At 39.0% G+C, this 20,558-nt stretch overlaps 1 protein-coding gene across 1 annotated transcript in view; it reads right to left on the reverse strand.

Annotated features, from left to right (window-relative positions):
• The window catches only part of WDTC1 (WD and tetratricopeptide repeats 1), a 2,674,659-nt gene extending 2,654,643 nt beyond the window's left edge, over positions 1–20,016 (reverse strand). The window contains exon 1 of the mRNA XM_044084279.1: positions 19,616–20,016. The gene's annotated coding sequence lies outside the window, so the exon portion shown is untranslated. The remainder of the gene's footprint in view (positions 1–19,615) is intronic.
• Between the last annotated feature and the right edge of the window lie 542 nt (positions 20,017–20,558).

A 20,558-nucleotide genomic window follows, 5' to 3' on the forward strand; every position in this document is an offset into this window, starting at 1 on the left:
TACTCTACCCTAAAGGGTGAAGACCAACATCTCAAATCATGTCAGAACAAAAACAAAAATTTGTTGTTCTAGGATATAAGTCTATAAACGTATGTATTAGCATACGTAGTTATATGTCTATGTTCTCAGTCTTCTCATTTTCAAATATGGTCTGATGGGTACTTTCCCATTCAGACCAGGTGGCATATCGGATCTAAATTTAATGATCCAATTACTTTCTTTGGTTTCAGTAAGGTTACAGATGTCCCCTCCTCTATGTGTACTAAATAATCTCTCAAGAATCCTAAACTTGAAGCTATGTGCCTGACTCGTCTCACCTACATGTTTGGCCAAGGCATTGTGTGGACTGCTAGTAAATATGCTTAGTATTAGGACCGGGTAAAGGTAGTTAATTAATTGGGCCATTGTTAGTAGACAAACTGAGCACATCAGCAGCAGATGAGTTATGGAAACCAGAGTTGTATAACTTAAGGGAGAGCCAAGGTAATAAACTAGGGCACAGATGGCAGGTTAGTAGTACAGAGTTACAGTGGATGAGAGACAGAAATAGAATAAAGAGAGTAGAGGTCATTGCTACTTACTTTATATAATTTGTAGGAACCCTGGGTACTGTAATAAGACAAGGAGTTTGACAGACAGTTATCCATAAGGAATTTGCATCAAACCCTCTTGCCCTAGCATTTATGGGCATCCAGGCATGGTTCCTACTACCTGGTTATGATCATACTGATACATGTGCAACAGATGTTTACAAAGCAAATACATAGCTGTATTAGCTGTGTATTTGCTGTATCTAGGTAAAATAAATAAAAGGGGCGTAAAAGAAGGCAAGGTCATATCTGAGAAGACATTAAAAAAGTGTGAATAAAATTTAATCCCAGAATATAAATTAAAAAATAAATAAAAAATGTATACATTCCACTATTAACCAACAATAGCAAAAACAAGTACCATGATTTGGTACATTATTTTCCCCATGAAGGGTTCAAAGATCAGCCAACCCAACTGGTTAACAAAATCAACAGGAACATTCAAGAAATGGAGTCTCACTTGATTAGCAACAAGACATTAAGTTTGCAGCATATACAGTTTCACAGGTTCTGAAAAATGGGTATACAACAGATGCCATGAGAGAGACCAGTACTTAAAATTTATTACAGCCACGTAACAATATGAATGTAAAAGCTACTAAAAAGTTTAACATGAAATCCGGGCACTGCACTGCATACTTGTGGAAATCTAAATGGGGTATAACAAGAAAAGGAAGGGAAAAAAAACATGTTTAATTCTTATAGTAACAAGGCCAGGGTAGCTCCAACAGCAAGACCAGGGGTCACAAACAATCAACTACAATAAAAATGCAGATTAAAGTCGACTGAATACAGATAAGTAGCTACTTCTGGGACAGCGACTTTACTAAAGAACCAAACTATCCAAAATGGCCAACTTCAGATATTCTTGAATGTTGCAAGCCATGCGAGAATAGTGAAAAGCAGCCAAACTGCAAGATCACTCAGCTAGCAAATAAAGTAGTAGTAAAGCTCAGCATTTCTAAGGCAGCACCACCACTGGTGAACTAGAAAAATCTGAGCAATGCCAAAGACACCCAAGAAACCACAGTGAGGAGTGACTGTAAAATCTGCACTACCCAATCCACAAAAACTATGGGGCTAAACATGTACTGGACCTGAAGTAATACCAGGAAACAGCTCAAGCCCTGAAAAGACAACAGCAACGACTGCAACTATGAAACAAAGTTGCCTAAATAAACTCCAACAGTCAAGCTGATACACAAACTAAACATTTTTACTTTAAACATTTAGAGTTGGAAGAAAGTTGCAGACTAAAGTTAACCAGAGCAGTCCAAACTGCTAACAGCTTGGAAATCAGAAGTTGTACCTACACATACCAGGCAAGATAAATCATGAAAATGGCAACCTCATGAGCTGTACAAAAAGTAGACAGAAGCCACCCCTTTTAAACAAGCTCATACAACACAAACTACCTTAACTCATACTATCCAAGTCATAATTGTTTAGTTCATCTGAACCATTTCCAAAGATTTAATATTCAATTCCACAGAGAAGACAGTTAAGATCAATAACATGAAACACCATAGAAATATACCTACCTCCATAGAAATACACATACCAGACAACATAATGGACAAGGTGTTAAAAGGCTTTGCTGATCAACTATGCACGGTGCTCAAGGAAATATTTAAGACCTCTTTCCGTGGCAAAAGTACCCTTATGCTACATGGAAGCTAACATCATCCCACCTAAAAGCACTCCCTCCAGCCATAATGACTACAGACCAAACAGCATCTTCCAGCTTTCCTACCTCCTGAATTTGACCCACTGCAGTTTGTGTACACAGCTAACCAATCCAGGGCTGATGCCATATCAATAGCACTACCCATTCTCCCTTGAGCATTTAAACTATATGAGGAAGCTGCTCATAGACTTCATCTCTCTATTTAATACGGTGGTATAACTGCAGCCAACTTAAAACCTGGCAAATTTGGGAATCAGTAAACATCTCTAAATGGATCCTGGACTTCCTGATTAAGAGACCACAGAAGGTGTGTGCAGGTAAGAACACAAAGTGCATCACAATTAACACTAGGGATCCACAGGGGTGTGTTCTCAGCCCACCGTTATTCACCATCCTGACCCATTATTGGTATGCTAAGCACAAGTCCAACCATATCATCAGGTTTGCTGATGACACCACAGTCGTGGGGCTCAGAGGAGGAATCTCTGATCAGTTGGTGCGAGGGGAACAACCTTGATCTTAATGCAAGCCAGATTATCAACTTCAGGAAAAGGAGAACAAACCACCAAGTGCTCAGGCTCAATGGCGAGTGCATGGAGAGGGTTTAAGAGTACCAAATTTCTGGGTGTACACTTATCAGAGGATCTCATAGTCTGGTAACACCAACCAACCAACCGGTGAAGAAAGCTGACCAACACCTCCACTTTTCTAAAACTGAAAAAAAAAGCCAAGCTTCATCCTCATTCTCTCCACCTTCTATACAAGTGCAATACAGAGCATCCTCACCTGCAACTTCACAGTGTGTCTTGGAAGCTACACAGTTACAGAAAGAAAGGCGCTACAAAGAGTGGTGAGGGTTGCAGAGGAGGTACCCAGTTCCAGTCTGACATTGATGCAACATTTTTATTCTGCAAGAAGCATCTGAAAGTCCAACAAAATAATACAGGACAACATGCATCCTGCACATGGACTTTTTAAACATCTAGCATCGGGCAAGAGATGGTGAATTTTGTAGTCCTGCAATATATGCTACAGTAACAGTTTCTACCCTGAAGGGATTAGACTTCTGAACTCCGGCACTAGTATATTTCAGGCAAGTGCAAAGTTTAAATTATATTCATACTCATTGTTGCAGTATTAGACAATTAACTTAGGTATTTCAATTTCAAATCTGCAGTGCGTTTTATATTACTTTAAAAATTTATTCAGGGGAGAGTATTCTTTTTGTATGAGTGTTGGTAAAGGCCTCTGCTCTGTGTGTACTGGGAGTAGTATTGTATATTACTTATGTTTATTCCTCTAGTTCTAATCTCTAGAATTGAGCTGATGCACGAAATTTCATTAATATACACGTGTAGTTCTAAATGACAAAGTTCACCTTGACTATGATGTACAGAATAAACGAAAAATGAACACTATGTCAAGACTGTCAAGCCTTCTTTACTAAAAAGGCATCAGATGAAAAAATCCAAATATGAAAAAATAAAACTAACATCTTTCAAAAAGATGTACTCTGTTTCTCATTGTTTACAAGTTTTCCTGGTTATCCTGTGATGATCCAAATGCATACAACCTCAGCTGAAAGAACTTCACATGTTTAACCTAATTTAGTATAGGTTTTCACTACTGCTTCATTTTGAGATAAAAGTTTTCACTTACTTAAATTACTGGTACACAAAATTCAGTAATATCTTAAAACAAACATTAAGATACTGTTTCAATTACTGTTTTACATAAAGTTAAGTCAACTACTAGACATCTGTCTGATTTAGTCCTTTTTGTCCCACATGACTATGTCCTTTTTACATATTTGCTGGCATTTAAACATTTTGCTTCAATCACTGCGGTGCCGGATGTAGGTTGGCTACATTGCATGCTGCTTAGCGCCTTCATATTGTGGACCAACAGGCAAGACACTTCCATTTTGTTCATATTACCTTAAACTGCAGAAGAACGAACTAGTTTAGAGGTCTATCTTTTTAACTGATATGACTGCATTAGGCTTGGCGATTAACATGTTCCTTCCTCAGTCTTGCCTGCATTTATCAAGTTAAGTTAGCTTCAAAGTTTTTTTTCTACAATAGATATTTCAATTCTTCTCCATGAGCAGTATACATTAAATAGCTGCCTTGGTCATGAGCTACAATTCATTGCTCAGGGTGCTGGTATACTTAGTTTGCTCAGTCTCTACTACAACACCTGAATCTGATTTGACTGCAGCCTCCAGCTCATAAAATGAGAAGGGTGCATGAGCATCACTGGTGTCAAGCGGGTCTGTAGAGTAACAAACATTATGCCATCTATCAGGCAGATTCCTCATAGGACAGCAGCATTCCTGTTCAGAGGCAGACCTCTTCAGCAAGTGACAAACTCCAGCCCTCTTCCAGAAGGTGTCCAGACTGTGCAGCCTCACCCGTCTGCCTTACCAAAAAAGAGCATTACTTAAGGAGTGCCTGAAGACTCAGATTTGTGCTGAGATTACATCATCAGATATCCCCATCTAGCAGCTGATTCCCATGACCACTTCTGTTGTTCCAGCCTCCTCTTTAAATCTCTTGGATGATGGCTGATGTACTCTATTATTATGCATTCATTACTGCCATCTGACATGTGTGACCAACAACCTGCAGAATAGATCCATGTCAAACAACTTGATGGCTAGCGTTCATGCGTTATGGACTAGTGATTTTTTTCACATTCTGGTATCACCATTGAGAGACGGGGTCTTCCCATAAGCACTGTAAAAAGAGGCCAGCTATCTCCAATGTCAAAAAGCATCTTTGCATCCCAACATCTTTAACAATTACAGCTCGATCTCTAACCTCTCCCTCCTGTGGAAAGGGACTAAGAAGTAGTCTATAAGCAACTTGAGACTAGTCTTACAGTTGGTGGGGTCATGGATCACTTTCAATTAGAGAGTTTTACATTCATCATAGCAGTGAGACAACTCTTATAAAAGTTAATGATCTGCTTCTTGCTAAACACCGACTAGCCACTGTTTGTCCTCCTAGATCTCTCAGAGTTCGATACAATGAACCCTGGCATTCTGAAAGAGTATCTACAAACCCTCTCCTGTCTAAAAAAAAAGTGGTTTACTCCATAACAACCTGTACATTCCCAAAAAAGGTTTGTTTTGCAAACATTGTCTTCCACATACCCTCTGGAATGTGGAGGGTCACAAAGAGCTATCCTTGGTCCTTTATTATTCACAGTTTATGTGCTTTCTTTAGAAAGTCTGTTAAGGATCAGTTTAAGAATATCATAGTTATGCTAATGATATGAAAAATGTACCTATCCCTTCTACATGATATGACAAGTTTACATTTCCTGGCTGAAGATCTTTAAGCTGTACATTTTTAGCCAATTTGCAAATTGGTGAATGGATGTCACTGCAATTCAAGCAACTCAGGTCTGAGGAATTCTTCTGTTACTCCTCTGTCAAACTTCACCACATCATTGCAGAAACATCTTGAATTTGTTGGCAAGGTGCATAACCTTAGAGTTATTTTAGATTCCAGGCTAATAAGCCATTCTGAAATCCTCATGTTTCAATTTAAGAAACATCAAGAATTAAAGTACCTTCTATCTTAAGCTGATCAGTCATTTGTCGTTCATGCCTTGGTCTCATCTTCATTGAACTACTGAGATAACTTGTACCAGAGACTTCTTAGCACACAGTCACATTACAGATGAAGCAGACCTTTGAAGCAAGAATACTAATTGGTACATACCAATTACCAACACATTACTTCTGTTGTGCACTGCCTGCAATGGATTCATGTGTTACAGGATAATGTGATATCCTAGTTCTAGATTTGTTTTGGTCTACTCAGGACCTCAAACCTTGTTACCAGAGAGAGCTGGCTGCATCTTGCTGCCCTATGTAGGCAGTGCTTTCAGCTTCCTACAGGTGAACCCATAAACTGCAGGATTCTGATCCTTTTCATATCAAGTTCCCTACCTATGGGATCTGCTACAGTAGCCACTTTGGGAGTGCCCACCTCTGGCCAGCTTCTGGAAGGTACACAATACCTACATTTTTCAAATGATTTCTGGCCAAGATGATTTGATGGTCTCATTTATTTTACACATATTCACTGTGTTGTCTGACTATCAAGAACTGTAGAGAATTCTTACTCAGTCTTAATGTTTTGGGCAAAATCACCTTAATAAAACTGAAGCCAAATCTTACAGGTGTCAAACACTTAAATGTGGATCACTCCAGTGGCTCTACTTGACAGATGCACTGGGAACCAAGGTCGGGTGTGGCACGATGCTTGGGTAATCCTAAGGGCTAGGCTTGTAAAGGCTCCGGACCATTAGCGTAGTACACACCTAAGAATCTAGAAGGAGAAAAAATAAATGTTTTTCTGCAGTTTTATGTAAACTTCTCAAGAGTAGAAGAAAACAAAGCTATAAACACTTTCCAGAAAATGCAATTTATTCAGTATTCACTACACCATAGCCCAATCTACAAATTTATAAAGCCATCCTGATACTGTTCAAATGAGAAAAAGAAAATTAAATGCGCTCCCAAACTACAGGCCTTGGAACCCCTATGATAAGTTTCTAAGATGAACAGATTCATCTCATTTTGAACAAATTCAAGAGAAGAGATCTAGTTTCTAAAGCAAATACCTTAAGTCAATATACACAACCAAATCATGGAAAGCTTGACAACAGCTAAATCTATACAAAGAAACACGAGTGTAGATACAAAACAATTCTAAAACTGTAAATCCAATCTGCGATATAATTTTAAATGGCCTGATCCAACCCGACGGCAGATTTAATGAGAATCACACTAAGTCTTTAAAAAAATGCCGCGGTGATAGCTATGTTACCTCACTGCAAGAAGTTCTCCTGTTAAGATTCTCGGCTTGGCTTGTGAGTGCCTTCTGTGTGGAGTATGCATGTCCTCCCCGCTGTTGGGTAGCATTTCTAAAGACATGTGTGCGTAAATGGGCGTGCCTTCGTTGAAGGTTGGGCATCAAGCTGGCACCTCGGCATTTCATAAAAGTCTACTGCCAATCATTACTGGACCGGAGTTCCGCTGTGGCAACCCCTTACCAGGAAAAGCCGAAAGAAAAAACACCACCAAGTCTAAAAACAATAAAGTTAAGAAATGCCATGTTGGCCCAGCAATAGAAACAGAGACACAAACACAGCCATTCGACAATACCTTTTATTAGACCAACACAGGTTTTACAATTGCTTAACATTAGTAATTTATTAATGCCGGATGAAGTGCTCATGCCAGCTTGAAAACTTGAGCAATTGCAAAACCTATGCTGATATAATAAGATATTAAAATGAGTCTCTGTTCCAGAATCTTTGTACTTTCTAAGGCTTCTATTCTGAGCAAATGCAAAAGCTAAAATTTCTAAAATATCAAAATACATCAGTGAATTTTTATTTTACTGCAAGACAGTAAGTAGAATGCACAAAATGCCATCATAACAGAAAAATACTTAGATTAATGGAAGCTTCAATCAGAAGCTAATTAAATATTAAGATTATTACAGTACTACAAAACTGTCAGAATTTAATGTCAAAACAATAATCCATTTAACAAAAAAGTACCAATTACGGTAACATCACTGATAACCACTCCAGCTAAAAGGGGCAGAAAGGACAAAAAGAATCTACTAAAACAAAAACAAGAAAAGAAAACAGTTAAACAATACAAGGTGTATGCAAGGATAGAAGTTATGCATAGGAATAGAAGAAGCACAAAAGGAACTGAACCTTTTCTAATGTGTCAATTTAAAAAAAAAAAAAAAAAAAAAAAAAAAAAAAAAAAAAAAAAGAGTTTCATGGCAATTAGATGGATTCATGTATTTTTAAGATGGGATTTGCATGTTACACATGCAAGTGCTGAGCGCATGTAAAAGTAAAACAAAACACCAAATAAAAGAACCTGATTACACTGAAGAATCTATATACTTGACAGACGATTAGAACAGACATTTGAACAAAGGTGCGATTAGGACATGAAATAGCAGTTGTGAAAAGCTGGACAAAGGGTCTTAAAAGATGAAGGAAGTAAAAAGTAAGGAGAGGTGCTCATACATGGCATCGGTGACTAAAGGCAGCAGAATACAAAAAGGTAAAAAAGCTTTGAGACTGCCTTAAGGCCCTATCCCTCTATTCGGTCTTCTATAGGTGGTTTTGGGGCGCTCTATGGCTGGTATACAAGGCCCCATACATACCCCACCCCTTTTGGACCTCTTGCATATCCGCAAAACAAACAGCACCAGAATTACCTGTTTTAAAGGACTTGAACCTTATAAATAAGACCTGCTGGAGAGACAGCTATGTACCTGCAGAGTCTATCCCTTCTCCAGAACAAGCCCCCCCATCCATGTGAAGTAGACTTGCTCTCTAACCCAATTCACGTGCAACTTTGACAACTGGATGGGGAACAGGAAATTCCATTCCTGGTTTGACACTACGTCTCCAATTGACACAGGCAGCCTGTAAATGGTTCATCTTCCAGACCCCTGCTTGTAAAACGTTCCATCTCCCAAGCCCATGCTTACACTAATCAAGGATACTAGAACTTGTCAGATATTTAGGATGCATGGCTAGGTTTAAAAAGGCTGTTATGGTCATTAGCCTAATTAACACCTATAAACCGACAACAGCAAAAGATGACAAATATATAACAAAGACAAGAGTTCACATTACGTGATTAAAGTTGCTGAAAGTACACAACAATAAAGGAGACATTTATTTTGTTTACCGGGCAATGTACGACTGGGCAAGAGGCCCATTTTAAGCAGAGGCCCAGGGAGAAAACCTCCATACATAAATAAGGCAGTATTAATCAAATTGAACAAGTATTAATCAACAATGTACAAAGCCAATTAAGAACTTAGTTACTTAATAATTAGCAAATAATTAACAAATTTAACAAAAAATGGCAGTGTGAAAAAAAAAAACTGGCTGCCTGAGTTAATAGCGAGGACAGTGTGATACAATAACTGCAAGATAGAGAAATGCAGTATACATAACAGTTGAAGACAAAGCTGTATGCATGTTTACAATGATAACGGAAACCAAGTGTTGAAACAAGATAGCCTTCAGCAGTTAATAATTGTAGCTGTGAGAATGAGCTAGTTTAGAGTATATAAGGGAGTATAGGTAGCTTAACCAAGTGTATGGCAGGAGCAGAACCAGTTTTTGCTAGATGTTCCTTAAGGAGGTTTTTAAGCTCATGAATGATGGGGTTCTTAGCCATAGATTAAGGAAGAGTATTCCACAGCTTGGCAATTTTATGGGAAAATAGGGCGGTGCCCTGTGCGTTTGTTAGCTTGGATAATTTTTAACAATAGTTTGAGGATCTTAGTGCTCTAGGACTGTTGTATAATAATGTACAAAAATTAAAACTTTAGCAGGTGCCACAGAGTCAATGACATTACATTATCATGACAATGTAATCTGTGATAAAAAAAAAAAATCATGACAACGTAGGGCAAGACTGTCACAATCCATTTTTCCAAGGCTCAATATATAGAAATAGTGAGAGTCAGAGTATAGATTTAAAATGTTTGACTGACAAGCACGTTTCAAAGAAATACTCAATATTAAGATCAATCAATGATGAATGAAACTAGCAACCTAATCAAACCTCCATTCATATATAAAAAAAACGTCCCAAAAAGCCTTCTGAAAGATGGTGCCTGCATGGAACTTCATAAACAGAAAATCACTTAAAAAAAACTTTTTAAAATCACTTTTCAGTGGACGTCCAAGGAGAAAAGCTCCCACATATTACATTCAGTAATGTACACGGACATGAATTACACATCTGATCATTTTTCATATTTGTTTCCTTTGTGTGGAGTCTGCATGTCCTCCCCGCGGTTGGATGGGCGTTAGAAAGACATGCGTAAATGGGCGTGCCTTCGTTGAAGGTTGGACATAGAGCTAGCACCTCAGCGTTAGTTACAAAAATACTGTAGTTGCGCTGTGGCGACCCCTAACCGGGAAAAGCCGAAAGAAGACAACCACCACCAAGTTCATAAGAATGCAAAAGCTACTAACGCATTTACTAGATGCTGAACATTAAGCATCTGAAGAGATATAGTAGAGAGAGTTTGTCAGGTATTACATGGTGTGATTAGTAATTAGAAATTCAAAAGAAATGAGTGCAGAGAAATGGTTTGATGATGTGGCAAACTGAATTTAACAAGTATTAAACCCAGAACATTATCAATAGTAACCCCTGCACATGCATGGTTACTAATCCAGTTTACTAGACAAATATTCACAGAATACAGCTATACAAAGTTTAAATTTTACTACAAATTACACCAATTTCACGACTTGTGTAAATTTAGCAACCATGTTTACAGCTTCATATTCTTACTTTGAAGCCTGGGTGATAGCTGAAAAGGGTCCCTGGGGTTCAGTCTTCCAACCCAGTTAAAAATCAGTAAAGCCTGTAAATTTTTACCCAACTGGTAAATCAGAATTCACACACAATTAACATACACTGAAGCAAAATGAACTTCCACAATGGCTCTTAAAGACGGAAATCTGTGGCAGTGCAACTTCAGAGGTGGTTTAAGACACTTCAGTATGCTGCCTACCAAATAATTTGCACCCTGCCAGTTTGCACAGACCAGTGCTACTGCCCATTCAGAAAGGGCCTCTGAACACCAACACTGAAAATGATCATACAGAAAAGTTGGAGATGTTGCTTTATAATACAGCCACTACAATAACTGAGCTGCCAGAAAGTTAAAATACCTAGGCACCACAAAGACAGCAATGCTAGTGTCAAGGTTCACATTGAAGAGACAACCAAGGAGATTAAAAATCAGATTTGCCTGAAGCCAAATTCACTTTATCTCATGCAGTACTCAACCAAAACTACTTAAGAGTAGTTTTGCCACAGGCAATCAACGATGTATATAAACAAAGATGGCCTAGAGCAAACTGCAAGTTTTTGGACTGGTATATATTCCCATCAGTATCAGTCTGCACAGACCCAGATAACCATGATCAATTTTTGCATCTTCATTTATTGCCCCCTCCCCCAATCAATGGAACTGTATTTATTGTTTAGTGGTTTGTCCTAACTTCAAAACATTAAAATACAAACGTACAGCAAGTTGTTCCTACCACAACACATTCTAAAATATTCCTACAATCACAAGATAAGCAAATGTTTACAAATTTTCTAAAACATTTTATTTCCTATTAAAATTCTTGCACATTTACATGTCCAAATAAATACCATTAAATTCAGCCAAATAAAAGCAATGCACAGGAATACAAAGCAAAAAATAAACTGAAAACTTATTTTTACATTCTTAGCCTAAGCACTTCAATAGAAACACTCTCATTTAGGCCAACACATTGTGACATTCTAATCAAGGGTTCATAGGTGTGTATTAAGCTAATGGCACTGGAGCCTTCACATTACCCTGGTATTGTGCCACCCCACCTTAGTTCCCAGTGCCTCCATCGAGTAGAGCCATTGGAATCATCCTCGGACTGAATTTTCTATTTCCCATCCACTAGTCAAGATCTCTCTTGAAAGAGGACCAGTGAGGTGCTCTGTTTAACATGTATGGGAAGTCTATTCCACAGTATGGACAGTCTCTGGGTTATAAACCTGTCCCTCCAGTATGTTCTGTTGATTGTGGTAATGAGGTTGAGGTCTCTGGAGCGTGTGGTGCGGAGGGATTGGGATTTCTTTAGATGTAGCATTTCTAACAAAGCTGGGTCAGACATGGCTTTCTAAGTCGAGCAGAAATCGCCTCTAAGTAGACAATATGAGAGAGAAGAGAGGTTTTTTTTAGTCTGTCTATACAGGACAAGTGTTTAAGGCCTAGGATCCTCTTTGCGAGGTACTTTTGCGGCCTCTCTAGTTGTTGCAGGTGTCTAGTGAGGCACATGCCAAATGGGGCATTGTACTCTATGATTGGCCTAATGAGAGAAGAGTAGAGGGAGACAATGACCTCTTTCTTCCTGGATGCAAAACTCTTAGTAATGAGATGCACCACATAGGACTTTGACCACAGTGGCAATGTGGTGGTTGAGAGGTTGCTGTCAACCTGTGTTCCCAGACCTCTTATAAACGCCTTCTGTGTTCAGTGGACTACCATCAATGTGGTAATTCATGGGAACTGGGTTTTCCGCCAAACGGGATGATGACATTTTTTAGCACTAAGTTTAAGGTCATGGTACTGGCACCAGTTGCTGGTGTCGGTGAGGCCTTTCAGTAGGATGTCAACATCACTTGGGGAGTTAATAATGGCACCCAACTTGCAACGGTCTGTGAACTTTGTCAGCCAGAGTCCCTTCGTTTTGCCCTGGACGTCTGAGAAGTAGATACCAAACAGAAGAGGACCCAGGACTGAACCCTGTGGGACTCCACTTGTGACTGGTCGGTAGTCCGACTTGGAGTCAGCTACTTTCAAACTGTGGGGTTTTGTGAACCAGTTTGCAACCCACCTAGTGATTTAGGGGTTGATGCCTAGCTTAGGGAGTTTTTCTACAATTCCTGACTGAGGAATAGTATCAAAGGCCTTGGCCAGATCAAGGTAGGCTGTATGAACCACCTTGCCTTCATCCACAGCTCTGGTGACTGACTCAAAGAAGTTGAAGTTGAGCAGGCATGATCTACCCTTCACAAAACCAAATTGTGTGGGATCCAGTTTGGAGATATCCTATATCCTTGTTTATTAGGTCCATGATGATGCATTCCATAGCTTTGCATATCGGACTTCTCAGGCTAATGGGGCGATAGTTCCTAGGGTACGTAGTAATTCCTCCTTTGTGAAGAGGGATGACTACAGCAGTGTGCCATTCGGTAGGGACAAAGCCTGAGGTGAGGTTGTGATTGAACCGAGCACACATGTGAGGTGCCAGTTCACTCTGTAGTTCACGTAGAACACACCCAGGGATACTGCCAGGTCCCATAGAAGCTGTATTCTTGGCCTTGGACAGTGCTGTTTTAACCTGTGCAGCAGTAATACTGGGTGCCTGGCAATCTACGGGTATTCTGACTGGTCCTTTGGGGGGGGGGGGTTAAAATTGGCACTGAATCTGTCAGACAGTACATTGGCAGTATCTGTTGGTTCGGTATAGGAGGTACCATAGTGCAGTAGCTCAGAGCAAATCTGGGTATTGCTATGGAGATTCTTTACATAACTACAGAAGGCCTTGTGGTTCGTCTTAACTATTTGCTGAAATTCTGTTTTCATAGCTAGCTTTAGAGGATTTGATGCGGGATCTCAACTTTTTGTTGAGGCCGAGAGAGAGTTTTTCCAGTCTTGGGACTTCACCTTATTCCACATCAGTTTCCTTCTCCTGCTGTAGTTTGCTTATGGCAGGGGACCACCAGATTGGCTTCCTTTTTTTGAAGCGTGTGTCTTGTTTTATTGGGTATGGTCAGATCCGTGCATTGGTGTATGATTTGGCGGTCATGCATCTATTCTCCATTTACATGGGTGCCGTGAAGATAGCCACCTCTGTTTTTAGGAGCCCAAAGTTAGCTTTGGAGAAGTTTTTCATGGTGGTAATCTTTGCAGGGGGGGGGTAAGGAGGGATGTGGATTTCCAAAGTGATTAGTTTGTGGTCAGATCTAACCAGGGAGGAGTTGACTATTGGTGTAAAGCAATGGTCGCCCACGTTAGTAATGACCAAGTCAACACATTAGTAATGACCAAGTCAAGGATGTTGCTACATCTAGTTGAGGTAAGAACAAGCTGGTTTAGGGCATTGGAATTAATGAATTCCAGGAAATGTTGGGAAGTGTATTAGTACAGGAGTAGTTTTTCCCAGTTATTGGAGGGATAGCTGAAGTCGCCCAGTATGAGTGTGTTAGGTTGGACCCTAATATTCTCCAGGGGGCTTAAAAATGTGGAGTGCAAGTCTTGGGACATGGTTGGGAACCTATAATAGGCTACAACTTGAATCGGTGTCTTACACAATGTTAGCTGCCCCTGAAGTACCTCTGATGCATTATGTTGGGATACCAGTCTGGAGGTGTGCGCATCCTTTATGGAATATGGAAACACCACCGCCTTTGGAGTCCCACTCCAAGTTCTGGGGGCAAAAGGTGTAGAATGAGGTATAGCCCGGTAGTGCAGGGGGGCTTTCTGCTGCCTTGAACCACGCCTCTGTTACAGCACAAATGTCAATGTTCTCCATTTTAAGAGTGCTTTGAGAGAGTGCATTTTGAGATTTAGACATCTAGTGTTGAACAGCATGACCCTAAGATTGCATTTGTTTGTAGCTGTTACAGTGGTAATTTAGTCTTTGGAACACCGACTATAAAAAGTACTATAGGGGTAGCAAGAGCCTTGGCCAGTATCCAGAAGCCCAGGGGTGACAGATGCAGGCCATCTTTGGTAATGTATCAAGGTCTGTCAATCATGTCATCCCAGCAGATAGACACTGGATCCCCTTAGAATGACACCAGAAACTTAGCCAATTGTTGAAATCAAATAATTTTCTGCTTTTACTGTGGTATCACTCTGGGTGATGGTAGGATGCTGCTCAAGGCTAGGGTCATAGCCACCTGGGCTACATAATCTGAAAGCGCCGCCTTGTTTATTTTCATGTAGTCCAGGAAGGTACGTCTCAGGTCATTCACACCCACATGTACAATGAGAGAGTCATATTTGTACCTGTTGTTGAGAAACCTGAGTGGATGCTTTATATGGCAGATCCTTGCACCCGACAGGCAGCTGACTGTTACTTTCTCCTTATTCAACCTAGTGAGTGAAACATCAGTATGCCTCACTATCAAGTCTCCTATGACCAAGTGTTGTGCTGGGCATGCCGTTTTGCCTTACGGGCTTTGTATCCGTCGTAACAATTCCCTAAATTCTAATATGGTTTCCCACGATACACCTCTTCTGTTGCTAGGTACTTTACCAAAAAAGACTGAAATCTGTTGAGATTAAATGCTCAAGGCTTTTTTGTTTAAACTAAAATTCAGTTTCTCCAAGACTCCTTCATGCGTTAAGTGATGTCAGTGAGCTACCAACCCTAGATGGAGCTAAAGTGAGTTACTCACCATCTGCTAAATGTTCATAAAATCATTTTCAAACCAGGCAAAGTCTTGAGGTATTCCCAGACAAAAACTTGGCACAGCATCTGCTAAATTCAAAGCTACAGAGTGCCTGTACAAATTTAAAAACAAAGGACAATGCCTTGCAACCCATGCATTGCACAACATTTATAATTTGCATTGCCGTAGTATATTACAGTTTGTATTTAACATTAATTAGGTTTGATAGGGGACTACCAATGTATTAAATTTTACTTTGCTTTTGGTTTACCAGTTTTGCCTGCATGGGTTAAGTCAAAATCCCCTTTTCAGCAGAACACAGAAATAAAATTTTGATCATCAGTTGTATATATTAATCTAATTGGATTAAATTCATATTTTTATTTCACTTTTGTTAACTGGGGAGATCCAACTGGGCTAATGGCCCTTTTTCAGCAGAGGCCCAGGGAGAAAATCTCCAAAATACAATTTAATATTCTTAATATAACAATTTTAGAGAAGATAGTGTAGTTAAACATTAGTTAAACATGAGTTAAAAAGTAAACAATCAATATAAATATACACACACACACAAACTAAACCAATAAACCACTGCTCTAGTTTACAAAAGAAATAAATTAATGAAAAACATGCAACTTTCCAAAGGGTCTGGTGGAAAGTTGCATTTTTTCATAAAATTAAAGTTTATATTAATCATACAGAAGTGGGAGTGAGCAGAGTCATAAAACTATGTATACGACTGAAGATGCTGATAAAACTATTCAGGTACTGGTTATGGGGCAAATAATTCTGAAGGAAGATAAATAGCTTGACAGCAAGGCAAACTGAAGACAACAGTGGCATTTATCCTTGAGGTATACAGGAGCCAATCCATCGATTTGGCAGGCAAAGTTTTAATTGTGTTTCAAACGAGTTTGGGATTCTGAATGGGTTTCTGTGGTAGTGGGATGCGATTCCATAGTTTAGTTACACTATCTGAATACAGACTAACCTTAAGTATTAGATGATTTGGTAATAGTGATTAGTAATTCTTCTAGAGTGCAAAACTCTATTGGTGAATAGTGTTGTATTAAGTTAAGAGGTGGGCAATTTTCTGGTTTAGAAAAGTCTGTTCATGGCAGTTAACCGAAAAACAGACCTAAGTGATGTGGTAGTTATAACCATTTTAAAATTTCTGAGGGCTAGACAATGACGTGCTCTACTGTTATAGTTTACTGCAAATTTGGCTTTTTTTTTTATAATATTGTCAAGTATGGACAGTTGCGAGACAAAGGTTATTTAAGACTGGGACAGCATAAGAGAGAGATGGCAGTGAAAGTGTGGAGGTTATATGTCTTCTGGCTATATCAACAAGGTCCGTTTTTATTCCCTTAAAAGTACCTACGTCTAAGAGCTTTTTTTTTTAAACCATGTGTGATGCATGGTTTTCGAATTTCAACTGGTCATCTGATGACACAAATTGTGTGTCATTTCTTTGTTCTACAATGGTGTTACTGGCAGAGATTATAGCAAATACTGTTTTGGGGTAAAGAGCAGTAATTTACTTTAGAGTCTAGTAGTAGTTGTGAATTATTCAGCCATATGTCAATGACAAGGACTGTTATGTAATGTTGTGGAGTTTACAAAGAAATTTGGCAGAGCAAATTAGGGTTAAGTTATCAGTGTACTGAACTACGGTAGCATTTTTGTAGCACTATACACGTCATTTATGACTATATTGAAAAGCATGGGGGCAAGTATATAGATCCTTCAGAGACATGAATGGTTACAGGCAAGACAGTGACAAAAAAAATGCAGCAAAATAGTAGTTGTGCTGTGATGAGGACACAAGTAGTGTTTGGTTGAAAAAAAGAAACTGATTCTCTATTAGACAGTTGAAAAGCTTGAGTGTAAATAGATTTTTCTAATATTTTTATAGGAGTGAAAAAAAAAAAAAATGAACTAGCCTATAGTACGAAAGATCTATAGCGACTCCACCCTTATGCGGTGGAATAATGAATTATTTTTTTTTCATAGACAGACCTACATATGAAAAAAATGTTTCCTATTTATCAAAACTGAAACTGGATATTCAATAGCCTCGGCTGCTATTTGAAGATATTCAGCAGGTAGACTGTCAGGGGCAGCTGTAGTATGTGTTAATGTGGGATTTTTTGTTGGTATCTGTCAGAAGTGGTTGGAAATAGAAATGTTGTAGGAGGAGGTTATACAACCACCTGGTTGGTTATTTTCTGAATTGTCTGTATACAGCGGGTATTTTCTGAAAAGTCTGTATACACCGCTGTATACAGACGGTATTCAATCTGTTGTCAAATACAATTATGTTTTTGGCTGCACAGCTTATCCTGGATTTAACATTTACTGACTGAGGCCAAGAAGAGTTCTGTATCAGTGTGTATGTTTTGGTAAAAATACTGTAATGTTTCTTACAAGACTGAGTTACAAATAAGGAGAGTATTTTTCGTGTACTAGTCAGATAATTAAAATAATGATCATGCCACACAAAACTTGTGACTATGAATAACAACTTAAAATCAACGTATCAAATTTTAAAATGTGCAAGTTCTGTACCAGGTTAATGAAAAACTCAAGATGTACACAAATACACCTCAAAATTTACAAACAGCCCATTGTGAACAATGCTGTCTTCTGGATACACATTACTGCATATAAACCCTGAAGTAACAAAAAGTTCTAAATACACCGAAAACGGACACACAAAACAAAAGTTAAACCTATATTTAAACAAACACTGTCAATAACCTAACACAGCCAGAGTATTCATTTTGCTTATATACATAGTGTTTCTAGTACACAGAAAAAAAAAAAAAAAAAAAAAACCACACACAAACATGAGAGACAGTAATTTTGGCTTAGTGAATGTTGCTGTGCAGAATATTCTTTTTGCCACATACAATGCCCCTTATGAATAGGAATTTATTTAAATTAATCAGTGGCTTAGCACAAACTATTTTTTTTTTTGTTACATAAACAAAATGTCTGAAACATATACTAAACACAGTATCTGCACGTTTTTATTACAATAAATAATACCAATAAATGACAGCTTAATTTGCCATCTCATTCATCACTCATGGCTTCTGTATTAACAGGGAATATTTACTGAAAAAAAATAACCTGTTCAGCACTAACAGTAAAACAGAATTACAGACTCCGTGACTACAGATGTTTTATACTTACCCCTATAGAAATTAAAAAGATTCCAAAGATCATTAGCAAACCACATAGTGGTTTCATATTTCAGTATGCACTTCAACATAACCAGAAGGAAAACACTGCACTTCCAATACCACTTATATTAAAGAAAAGTTTTCATCCTTCTGTTCTACACAATGCCAACAATTTACCAAAACACCTGTTCACAGACACACAGTACTTAGCTTAGTATCATGGACCAAATCCCAAATGTCTACAAATACCAATAAGACTGCTGGAAGGGCATAAAAATTACACTCGCATGGGTATTCACCTAAAAGACGCATTTCAATTAACTTTATACCTGCCAGTACAGCAAACGTGTGTTAACGAATGGAGTGCTTCCAAAATTTTTGGGATAAAAAGACTACGAAAAGCAGTAAACAAGACTACAGCTACGAGCAGTTCTGTTACGCAGACAACGCAGATTATTGTGAATTCGTATAACACTGCTTATACTTATACTTCACATTTCCTGTAGAAGCACTCCCCATTAATCAGCGTACGAATCTAGTACTGGACACTATAGAAGGCACCTGACGCTCTATTAAAAGAGTTTCAAGAGCAAACTCAAACATGCACCTACACTCCTCCACATGCACATAAACCTGTGGATTCATTACTCAGGTCAGCTCAGAAAATATTCCAGAAGTACTCACACACAAGTCACGCGTGCCACATGAAACGTTTTCAAGCATTCCCCTCAGTATGCTCTGCCCGACTTGTAAGGTATAGCCCTGAGGAATACTTAAGTATAATTTTGTCCCGTACAGAAATTTCTTAGAAAAAAGAAAACGTTTTCTTTTTTTTTCCTAGACTTTTCCCAAACTCCTTCGACAACTACATAACTGTGTCCAACAGTTAAAACTGCTTACAAGACATATTTATTTTCTTAAACTGTTGTCTTACAAGCAGGTATATCTAGAACCAAGAAACTTAAAACTCAAGCCACACAAGGGCCCCAGTGAACGTTCTGTTTATTCCATAAGACTGACCCATTCCTCAAAACATGGGGCCCAACCAAAATTAAAAGTACAAGAATGTGAAAACTGTGGAACGCAAGGTGAAACCGAGTGCCGCACGTACCTGCTAGCTCTTCTGTTCCACCACTTCAAAACTTCTCTTTGAAGCACAACTACCAATCACATCAGTTTCAAGTACTAAATCGGGGCCTGGACAGTGCACCCAATCTCACTCTCTGTGCCCGGCCTGCAGGTGAAAACAGTGGAGACTGCTAGTCCAGTTGCCGATGCTGCAACCAAACACTACTTCCAGACCTTTACTAACTCATGTTATTTCTTAACCACTAAGGTTTCCACCTTAACACCCCTGCAGTGTTTACCTCCCACAGCTGTCAGGGTCACGACCCTCCCCAAAAACTTCTTACGTACGTCGGCGGAACCGCCCTCCACAACTGCGACATTCGCACTATTCTTAAGCGCAACCCCCGTGCCTGAATACCTGCCTGACAAACGCCTACTTTGGTCGCAGCTTGGCAACTTCTCGCGCTTCTCTTTCTAGTTACGATCAGCCCAATCCACGGCTGCTGTGGACAAACCAAGTGACGTCTTCTGTGCTTTTAAGCGAGTTGTAAAATGGGAATTGTAGTACAACTGCTTTCAAAGTAGTGCGTATTTTCGATAAGCATTTAGCATAATAGCTGCTGAAATGTTAATACGGGTTTGTGCAGTTTCCCTTTAAGCTGTTTTAGTGGACGTCAAACAGTTATTTAAAATGTGTTACAGCACTGAAAAGGCAGATGTTCATAAACTGGTATATTTCTTAAGAAGACCGCATGACATAACATCCCAGAGTTAATTATGTCCGTGAATGGAGATGTCTATTTATTAATATGCACACACAAACAAATATATGATGATGACCCGTGCGTGCATTGTTGCGTTCATGTGCCAAAATGGGTCGTTTTTCGCATCTTTTTACTTTCTACTCATTTACCGCAATTTTTGTGTTTTTTCAGACATTGATAAGCAGAAAATTACACGGAAAAACATCGAGTTTACTCGTCAGA

Source organism: Protopterus annectens, chromosome 1.part1 (genome assembly GCF_019279795.1).
Source record: "Protopterus annectens isolate FY-2018-M chromosome 1.part1, PAN1.0, whole genome shotgun sequence".
NCBI lineage: Eukaryota > Metazoa > Chordata > Ceratodontiformes > Protopteridae > Protopterus > Protopterus annectens.